This window comes from Monodelphis domestica, chromosome 8 (genome assembly GCF_027887165.1).
Source record: "Monodelphis domestica isolate mMonDom1 chromosome 8, mMonDom1.pri, whole genome shotgun sequence".
Taxonomy (NCBI): domain Eukaryota; kingdom Metazoa; phylum Chordata; class Mammalia; order Didelphimorphia; family Didelphidae; genus Monodelphis; species Monodelphis domestica.
The window spans coordinates 123862666-123873772 of record NC_077234.1 but is presented as its reverse complement, the minus strand read 5'-3'; the positions used below and the strand labels follow the sequence as shown (position 1 = coordinate 123873772).

The following is an 11107-nucleotide window of genomic DNA, read 5'->3' as shown; positions in this document are numbered from 1 at the left end:
CTTGAATGATGAAGTATATCCATCAACCATTTAAGATCCATTTATTCTATGCTTAATAAGAGAAAAGGCACTATTCTAGCCACTGGGATCCAATGATAAAAGGTAAAAATGAAGCCATCTAGCTCTCGAGTTTGTATGTCATTGAGGGAGGTATTATGTATATAAATATATATGTTTATGAATACGTAATATACATATATATTTATTTTGTTTAAATACAGTTAGTTTAGGGAAGGTATGAACTAGCTAGCAGTTGAAGGAACAAAGAAAGGCTTCATGTATAAGACTGAATTAGTATTGAATTTTGAAGGAAATTAAAGATAGTAATAAGAAGAGGTGGATTCAAAGCACTTCCAGACCTGGGAAACAGACCAATACAAAGGTATAGAGTTGGGAATGTGGTTGTGAAACAAGAAGGACTGTTTGGCTAGATAATGGAATGCATGAAAATGAATCATGTATAACAAGGTTGGAAAGGTAGCTTAGGACCAGATTGTAAATGACTTATTATTGAGCTTATTCTGCTCTGGCATTCATATTTTATCATAGAGGCAATAAGGAGCTATTCATAAACATATAATGTTCTCTCTCCTAACCACCCATCTCTTAGGGCATTTTGCTTTCCTGAAAGTTCAGTTTGGATAACATATACTTCCTATAAGTTAGATCCTTGCTGATCCCTTTAGCTTTTGCTGTTTCATTACTCAATGACACATTATATTTCCTTTTTGTATAAATTGTACTGATTTATACATGTTAATGCTACATCCCCCTCTTATTAGAATATGACCTCTTTGGAAATAGAGGCATTTCTTTTTCTCTACAGCCCCTAGTGTAATGCCTTAAACTAAGTAGATACTTAATAATTAAATTCATGTTGAATTAAATTGATGAATATAAAGCCAACCTGCTGGACTCTCTTTTCCTTCTCTCTTCTCTTACAAGTTAAAGTATCTAGAGACTGGAAAAGGCAGAGTAAAATTATCTACTTGGGACTTGAGATTTGAAATACATAGAGAGCTATTAAGAGACTACCTATCTGCACTTAATGATTTCAACTCACCATACCTACATTTTCCCAGACTAATTCAGGCCAGTTCAGGAGTTCAGCATTGAGACTATAGTGAACTGAAACCATGTATTTATTTATTATTTTTTAAATTGAAAAATTCTATTTAATTAATTAATCAAATATTATCAAATTATTAACTATAAAATTATTAAATTTTTAAAAATTAAAATTAAAAAATTAAATTTAAAATTGTTTTTAAATATAAAAAATATTTAATTAATTAATTTAGAATATTTATCCATGGTTAAGATTCATGTTTTTTCCCTCCCCTCTCGCCCCCCCCCAACCCCATAGTCAACACGCAATTCCACTGGACTTTACTTGTGTCATTGATCAAGACCTATTTCCATATTGTTGATATTTGCACTAGGGTGATCATTTAAAGTCTACATCCCCAGCCATATCCCCATCAACCCACGTGATCAAGGAGTTGTTTTTCTTCTGTGTGTAACCATATATTTAGTAATAAACCAAAAAGGGTTTTTCAGCGGGGATGTAGCATCGGTCTAGTTGGGAATAGCTTTCTTGGCTCTCTTTTTGTCATGGCAGCCAACACTCTGGTCAGAAGTGGTTAATGTTATGGTAGAAATGACAGAGATAGAAATAAATTAAATATAGTTAAAAAGTTGGTTTGCGGAGCCTAGAAGGACTGCATGCTAGGAACCCTAAGAGAGGATTCTGGAATGTGGGAGGAGATTTTTTGAAGCTGAAACTACCAACTGTGTTCTTCCTGTCCTGGAGCTGAAAGAGGAAGGAGCCAATCTCTGCTGACCCTGTTTCACCAAGCCTGTCAGTGAGAGAAGGGAAATCTTCTGACTTCTTTGGGAGTACCTTTTCTCACAAGAAGAAATATATATATATATATATTTATAATATGTATATATATTCATATACATATGAATATATGAAGAAGATTCTACATACTCTCAACCCTGACAAAGAACATCATTGTCAGAGTCAGTTATCGGTGTGAGGGATGAGGTTTCAGCTTCAGGCCAGGCCCAGCTGGGTTGAACTCAGACATCCAGAGTTCATCCTTTTACATCTTGAAACCTGTCACATCTTGATAAACCAACAAAGGAGGATTTATAGTGCGAGGTAGACGAGAGAGGGCTTGGGATATGAGCCAGAATCAGGGAGCTCTTAAGGAGCAGCAAGAACAAGAAGAGTTCATTTTGCGATGATTTTAGAGAGAAGTGGGAAGTGAGAATCGTAGTGATTGGGGCATCTTCAATCCTAAATCCTCCCTCCCTCCCATTTATTTTACTAATAAACCTATTAGTTTTTACAGTGACTGTTTGGAAGCCTGGTTAGTGCATTGGCCCAGTGTGGTGAGTCCTAACTGCCTTATTGTTCTAAAACCGAACTGAAGCATCATCCACACACCTCAGTATTCCCTTATATTTCAGTACTGTAATACGGAAATTATAGAGAGAAGCATAAGATGGAAAGTTTAAGAAACTGGCATTGACACATGGGAAAGAATTTTGGAGATAGTATTCTAGAAGCCAGGGGCTAGAGAAGGAAGGGTCAACTGCTAGCCAACTATCACTTGGTCCTTGGTCTTGGTCTTGGACTACCACTTTGTTCCTGGTCCTGCCCAAGCAGAGGGAAGAGCTGCTTTGAGGAGCTTTTCCTATCTCAAGTCCTTGGAGAACAAAGGACAACCCTTCAATCCTTCTCTGTGGTTCCTGATCAGCTGGAGAGCAGCGTGGAGCAAATCTGGTTATCTCTGCTCCCTGTGAGTGTGTGCCAACTTTCCTGGCTTTATTCTAAGTTAGGTTGGGCTTTGGGGTCAAACCCTACTGGGTGAACTCAGCAATATGAGTCACTCTTATCAAACCCCTGAAGACAACTTTGGGAGAATATCTGAGGATTATAGACAGGTAGTGTTTAGACAGATTTTTGGTAACATCTAGCTATCCCAGGCGGGTGGAAAGGGAGGCAGAAGACCAGAAGAGCTTCATCTTGCAATGAGCTTAGGTTGGTTTGGGTGGAGATTAGAGAACAAGTGATAGGAAACTCCTTTTCCCTAATCCTCATTCCCTAACCTTACTTTGAAATAAATTTTCCTATATAACATCATCTTCAGGGCCATTACCTGCTACTGCCTCAGTGAGAGGAAAGTGAAATCCACTTTATTTTCACTAACAGAAACCAGAATACTCAGAGACCACAGCTGGGTCAATCCCCTAGGTAGAAACCAACATCTATCCACCTTTGTCCCCTCATCACTAACCTGTGTTTTCAGTACCAAGACAGAAAGGTAAGTTGACGCCTATTGTATTTTACTTTTTCTATTTAGGTAACCAAGGAAGCTATGTGAATTGTTAGATCCTCACTCTCTTAAATTAAGTCTGAGAAATATAAATATATATATATATATATATATATATATATTGCATTTCAAGGAGAAAAATCAATATCCCAAATTACATCAAGTAGATGTTTTTCTTATCATAGGAAATGAACAAAAATATTTAAAATGTACTTGTTTAATAAAGGGAATAATTATTCATGAAGCACCTACTATGTGCAACCAGGCACTATGATAAAAGTTTTATACATATTATCTAATTTGATCTTCATGACAGGATCAGGGAGAGATTTTATTGTCCCTATTTTGCAGTTGAAATAACTGAGACATAAAGAGGTTAAGTGACTTAATTTGAAGCCTAATTGGAACTCAGGCCTTTCTGATTCCAAGTTCAGAACTTTATTTACGGTGCCATCTACCTACATCTTAGTTGCTCTCAAAAATACCTGAAAATTTTGGCAGGAATGAGAAAGTTAGCATAGTAATAGAGGTAAAAAATGTTAGTTTTTTTTTCTTTAAAAAGGAAAGAGAAGGCAGCAAGGTAGTTCAGTGAATAGAGAGTCAAGCTCTCTATAGAAAGAATAGAGAATAGAAAAGAGATGGTAGATCCTGGATTCAAATGTGGCCTCAGGTAATTCCAATATGTGTGACCCTGGGCAAATCACTTAATCCTAATTGCCCAGACCTTGTTACTTTTTTGCCTTATAATCAATATGTGTATTGATTCTAAGATAAGAATTTTTTAAAAAATGAAAGAGAAAAGTTAAAAGTGATAAACTAGACTTCTATCCTAGAAAAAGATTCTTGAATATATATTATTAAAATGTGAGTTAGTTAGCATCAAGAATTTTAAATGCTGATCATAAAAGGCCAAAATGACTTTAGCAGGTAGATGTCATTCCATAAGAACCTCTTTTCCATTTGAGAAGTTTTGTCCGAGTGCTTGATCTAGAAAGCAGACTCAAAAATAGTTAACCTACATCATAGCAAAACATTGAACATTCCCTTGTGATATTTTTACAGAAATGATACAAATATATGAGCTAGGTTTTAGTACAGCTAAGTAGAATAAAAATTTGTTGATTGCCAGACCCAAAGAGTTACCAAGGGTAAAAATGACAACTCAGAAAGCGAATCCCCAATGTTTTAGGCTTAGTTCTGTGCTATCTCATATTTCTAGAAATTATTTAGATAAAGGCAGAAATGACATGCTTTTCAATGTGCAGATAATACAAAGGAAGAGAGAGTAATTTTTTAAACCCATTTTTAAATACCATCAATTCTTAAGCAAAAGAGCAATAAAAGATAGGCAATTTGGGGGTAAAGTTACTTGCCCAGAGTCACACAGCTAAGACTTTTCTGAGGCTGTATTTGACCCTGGGACCGCTCATCTCCATGTCTGGCTCCCTAGTCACTGAACCAACCAGGTGCCCCAGAAAGATAGGATATTACAGAGACAAATAAGGATCAAAAGGAAAAGGCTTGGGCTGAATTACATAATTTGAAATTTAATATTAACAGATGTAAAAATCTTAGTCTTGGGTTAAAAGAGTTAATTTAGGTAATAAAAAAGTAGATGAATATATTATACAATATATAATTATTACATTTGGTTTTCTACATATATACATGCATATGTCATGCAATTTACACTTGTGTATATATATTTATGTGTTTATATGTGTAAATATATATTTATAATATAAACAAGCTTATATATAGGCACCTTGGTTTCTAATGTATATATTCGAATATGTGTTGTGTGTTTTTGTCCATTTCAAAGAGGACCCATGACATTATGGGGTGATGTCTTGACTGCTAGTTAATTGGATTTCAGTGAGACAGAGTTACACAAAGTCATTAGCCTCATTCTCTCTTCCAGAGTCATTGACAAGTACTGGCAAGACAAAAGCCAGGATGGCTGGCAATGGCCAGGGATGTATAACATTTAAAATTAGTTTCTCTGCTAAAAGTATTATATTTTATGAGGTTTATTAAAGATTATTAGAATTAAGAAATAAAGAAAATACAAAATAAGAAAGCATGTGCCTAGGAGGGCTGAAAGCCCATTCAATTTCACTTACTCTACCTCTTGAGAGAGCGTATGCTTAGAAGCAGAAGCCAGGAGAGGGGTAGGCAGTACAGTCAGTTTAAATACCCATTTTGTTCTCCACCCAGGTGGGTATCTCAGGTGGGATTTGGGGGAATTCTGGGAACTACCAAGGACTTCTGGGAATTGAAGTCCAGGGTTCAAATCTCCATTTTTACAGATGCCAAGGTCATCTTGGATGTCTGACCCATCACAAAGAGCTCCACAGCTCCTACATCACCCACCACCATGGTCACTGGAACACATTGTTCCTCAGGGGATTGTCCCCTCAGGAGGAATCAACAACATGAAACACCAGCTTAAAAAAATTAAACAGTTCTTAGGTGACCATCAGAAATATTGTGTTCCTATTTATTGAGGTGACAGTCAGATAATTCTAAGACTTTGGGAAGGTAGTAGTCATTTCTGGGTATCCCATTTTAGGAAGGAAATTGACCAATGCTATTGGGCACAGAGTAAAGTAAGCAGTGCATTGAAAAAAAATTAATTGTATATTATATAAAAATCATATGAAAGTCCTAAGGATTTTAACCTAAAGAATAGAAGTACAAGGGATAAAACAGTCTAAATATTAAAAAGTTACCAGGTGAAAGAGGAGTAATTGCTCCAAAAGTGGTCACAATAAAGAACTCGCTGCAAGGCTACTTTAGATGTGATGTAGGGAAAGCTTGCCAACAATTAGAGGTTTGGAAAAGTGGAATAAATTTTCCCAGCAGATAGTAGGTTCCCTGACCCTGGATGCTTTTGAGCAAGGCCTGTATGATCAGTTGTGGGATATGTTGTAGAGGACTTTTTTTTTTTTTCTGGTATGGATTGAATTAGATGGTCACTGACCTCTCTTCCAACTCAGGTACTATGTTGTTCTATGACAGGTATAGGCAACCTTTTGGAGATAGAGTGCCAGGCCCCACCAGAACAAGTGCCATGCTCATGCCCCCCCCCCCAGAGACCACATTTGGTGGTTCACACTGTTTACTCCCTTATTCCACCCAGGGGAAGGAGGAAGCACCCTTATTGGATTTCTAGGCAGGGGGATGAGTGATGTAATCAGGCCTGGGGAGAGGTAGAGGTGAGGGACACAAGCACTCTACTGGGCTCCCCTCTACTTACATGAGTTATGATCCCCTCAAATGTAGCTCCTCTCCAAAGTGGAAAATGAGGGAACCTTGAAAATTTCAAAGCACACCCTCAGGAACCACTATTCAAAGAACCAGAAGCCATTTCAAAGGCAACACTTTATTGAGAGAGAAAGTGAGAAAGTGTGGCTAGGGTAAAAAAAGGCAAAAAAAAATCCAGTTTACAGGAAAACACCTTATTTACAGGAAAATATAACCCACAGGTTTAATGACATAATCCTGACACATTTTCCCCATCATGGTCCAGCCTTCCTGAAGCGGGAATCCTCCAAATTAACCTTTTTAGCAAATGATCAAGGGTTGAAGCCAGGTTTTAATCCAAATGCAAGGCTGATTTGGAGATGCTGGCTTCCAGAGATTTCAACCCACCTTTCTTCCTCAGGCAGGCACCCCTTTGAATGCAAATTGAATAGGCTGGGCCAGGGGATTAAGAATGCAAATTAAAGTAGCTCAAGTTTGCTTGTGAAAGAAAATGGGAAATAGCTGAAGAAGCTATTAGCCTAGACTTGGGTTCATAAAATTTATTCCCAAATCACTAGCCTACAGTGTTGAACATTTTAAAAGTACAAACTCAAAAGACACAGCCCCAAATCCCAAAAATACTCTGTATAATAAAGACAATGGTTGCTTCTGATAATAAAGAAATCAACTGTTCCTGTATCACTGGGACCAAAGGAAATGAAGAGGTCACTGAATTCTGAATGTGGGACAATCAGGTCTTGCAAGGGATACTGTTTTGACAAGAGCTGCTTACTAGCTCCTACTGGGGAGAGGGAGAGGGGAGATGCCCAGCTTCACCTCCTTCTGGCACTCTAGATAGGAACTCTGGTAGACTCTGTCCATCTGAGAAGGGGGCACAGGGTCCTTGGGGCACTGGGTCCTTGGCATGCATGTTCACAGAGAGGTCTTTGCATGCCATCTCCAGCATGTGTGCCATAGCTTTGCCATCATAGTTCTATGATTTATTAAAAGAATTGATTGAAGAGACTTTAGGATGTGTGTGTATGTTTAAGCAATTATTACAAATATTATAAAGTATAAAAAAATGAAAAGCACAATAATTAAGTATAAATAATTAAGAAATAACAAAATATTTGCAATTTTTTTTTCCTTAGTGATAGAATAAAACCATTAAAATGGTAGAAAAATATTTATAGTAGAATATAGAGAAGCAAGAACTATAAAATGAGAAACATCCAAGGCAGCTTAAGGGAGATGAGAATAAAAAGATTTAAAAAGTACAACTCTTATATTCTCTGGATGTTTCTTTCTTGAGGAGCCAGATCCCTCTGAGGCTCTATACCCCCATTCTCTGGTTTCTAAGGGACATTCCTGAAAGGTCAGTAAGATTCTTGCTATTTTATGTATTCTCATTCTGTTGCATTTTGTGTAATGTAAATCACCAGCTACAGTCAGTATCTTTCATATCATTAATTGATCCAGTGATTAGCACATAAATATCATTTAACCAATTGACACCAAATAGTTTCACAAAGGGATACTTGCTAAGAAGATACAGTAAGAATATCAGTACATGTTCCTCCATCACCCTGGTACGTTCTCCTCTATATTTCTAGCATATTACTTCTTCAAGCCATCAGGGAGAGTAGGCTCAACATTGAAATGACTATCAGCTTTCAGCTCACTTCCTGAATACAGCATGGCTGGTGGACAAAATTGATTTCTTGATTGTAAAATCCAGCATGTTTGACTGCAGGGTCAAGTCATTGTTTCACTGATTTTTGTTTGCTCTTCCAGGCTGTACTGGTGTAGGAGAATCATTGGTGCACAAACTCTAGAATAGACTCAAGTTTCTGGTCCTCTGTTAGATCTCCTCACTTAATTTAAGCAAGAATGGCATTTTCATCAAGAAGTGTTAGAGATGGAGTCAACACTAACGCCTTGTTAGGAAATGAGGCATCAAGCAGTTAACCAAAGGTTTACTTAACTCTTTAATCAAAGACAATCTCATCTTCTCGGATCTTCTATAGAACATGATTTATTATTTACATTTAGAACTTAATGTCACATCCATCTTTGACAATGGCTACAGTCCTTCATATGTGTGAATGTGTGTGTGTAAATGTTTTCTAAACTTAATATAGCAATACTTCAAAGTAGTGAAGTAGTATCATAAGAATAAAGTACAAAAGTACATATTTAAGTTCTAGACAAAGTATAATGATATTTGTTTGTATTGCTCTTATATTCTCGGGAGTTTCCTATATTCTTTGTGTCCTAAATTAGCACTTATATTGTCTTGCACTGTGACTTTGAGTTATTCTCATACATACCTTATATATGAGGTTGTAAACTTTTTAAAGGCAAGGAATGTCTTACCCATCCATGCATCTTTTATAGTTCTTTGTACCTGAGAAGCATATGATCTAAGAGCTAGAACATGGAGGAACCAGAGCTCATTTGGCAAATTCTCTCATTTTGTTGTTGTTCAGTCATGGCTGACTCTTTAGGACCCAATTTAGGATTTTCCTGCAAAGATTCTGGAATCACTAGCCATTTCCTTCTCCAACTTATTTTACAGAAGAGGAACTGAGGCAAACAGGGTTAAGTGACTTACCCAGGGTCACATCACTAGTATGCGCTCTAATACCAGATTTTCACTGTAATCTTCTTGGCTCTGGGCACAGTACTCTAACCACTGGAATACCTCATTTATAGATGATTAAATTGAAATCCATTAGTCCACTTGCCCAAAGTCACACAAGGAATAAACTTCAAGATTGGGGCTTAAACCCAGGGCTCTCTTCCTCTCTTTCCACTATACAGTGCCACCTCCCTTCAGGATCTTCTCCAGAGCAGGAATTCAGTTCATCTGTAAAGAATTGGGATACATGGAATTAAAATGGCGGTCTTGATAGAAAACTCTCCCTACTCCTTCCTCTTGTAACCAGAATTCACAAAGGAGGTCTTCAGCAGATGCCAGAGCATTCCATAGACATTTGCTGAACCTGACAAAAGTTCTTAGTGATTATTGTACATTATTAGTGCTAGTCTCTCAATACCATGCCACATTAGTGGCAAAATACAAAAGGATTTTGTAGAATCTTTCCCAAACACCTGGTCCTATAATTTTACATATTATATTATAGAAGAAAAACAGGCAAAGTAAAAAATCTAACCAATATCTTGGTGAATCACTGTAAAGTCCTCACTATGCTAAGCCACTGGAATTGAAAATTATCCATTGGTTTTGAAATTGCTCTTAAGTCTTTCTTTAGAGCATTATACAGAAAGGCCTTGGCAGCAGGGTAAGTACCCTAGGCTAAACTGAATCTTCATCATCCACTAATATGGCTCTCTCTTTCTCTCTGACAATGTAAACATGCAAAAAGGGGGGAAATGTTGCCACATCTGTCTCCTCCAGGTGGCACTTGTGCTTTCTTCCCTACTGTTTTCTTCATTAATGTTAATTTAAGCCTTTTATGAATTGGCAACATTTTTACAAAATTTGGGTAAATTTCTCCCTTAGAGGAATCAATAGGAGTGCATGTGGACCTGATTAAATTTTTAAAAAATACTTATACAGGAAGCCTGGTGGCCCCAAAGATATTGCACTGTTGCTCTCTTGTTTCCCAGCCTGATTGTGTAGTATACTGGCATGATTCACCACATTGTAAACAAATCTGTATTCCAAAAAACTTCTTCCAGGAGGAATTGGTGGAGGTAGCTTATCTAAAACAATTGGCTTTATTCCTTTTAAAACAAACAAAACTCTGCTAGTTAGGCACCCCCCTCTTCACACACACAAAACCCTAAACATTATTTTTTCAACCTTGATAAGCCTTTTTGAATAAAGAATATGAGCAAGTGGAGGTCAATGTCAATATTGAATCCTATAATCATGCAATTTTTTTATAGAAAATAAATGCTTTTAAATAGTAAGATCAGAGGGGAAAAGGATATTCTATTTTGTCTCTAGCTCCCTAAATATGGATAATAATGTTTACCCATTTTACAACAAAGGAGGTATTAATTAATTACCATAAAGGGCTAAAAACTTTCTCTAAGGTATTGTCTTAATAGATCCACCCAATTAGGAAATCTAATTCATAATATCATAGAATGCCTAGGTTTCACGTAGAGGTTATTTACCCAAAATATTAACAAAATCCTTTCAAAAAAGTATTCACAAGTACATTGTTATTAAACAGTCTATAGTGAAACATTGTTCTTATGATAAGATTGGAAAGAAGGCAAGGATTGCATTTTATTTGCATTTGTTTTAAGTTTCACTGAAAGAAAACTATTCTCATTTTTCCAAGGCCAAATAATTATAATTGCTTTAGATTAGAAACTTTGGTTATCTTTCAACTTAACACTTTCATAATCATAGAATTAATAAGAATATTCCTTTTAAAAAGGAAGAAAAAAGATCTCTTAGGGTATTTTCTTCAAGAATATTTAATAATTTGGGGAAGTCTATGACCTTGCTTTCCATTTAACTCACTTTC

At 36.5% G+C, this 11107-nt stretch overlaps 1 long non-coding RNA gene across 1 annotated transcript; it reads left to right on the top strand.

Moving 5' to 3' along the window:
- The first annotated feature begins 1950 nt into the window (after positions 1-1950).
- On the top strand, positions 1951-10918 carry LOC103100018 (uncharacterized). Its single transcript, XR_471480.3, has 3 exons — positions 1951-2813; positions 3227-3338; positions 8394-10918. It is a non-coding gene; the product is annotated as an uncharacterized LOC103100018 (long non-coding RNA).
- Positions 10919-11107: the final 189 nt, after the last annotated feature.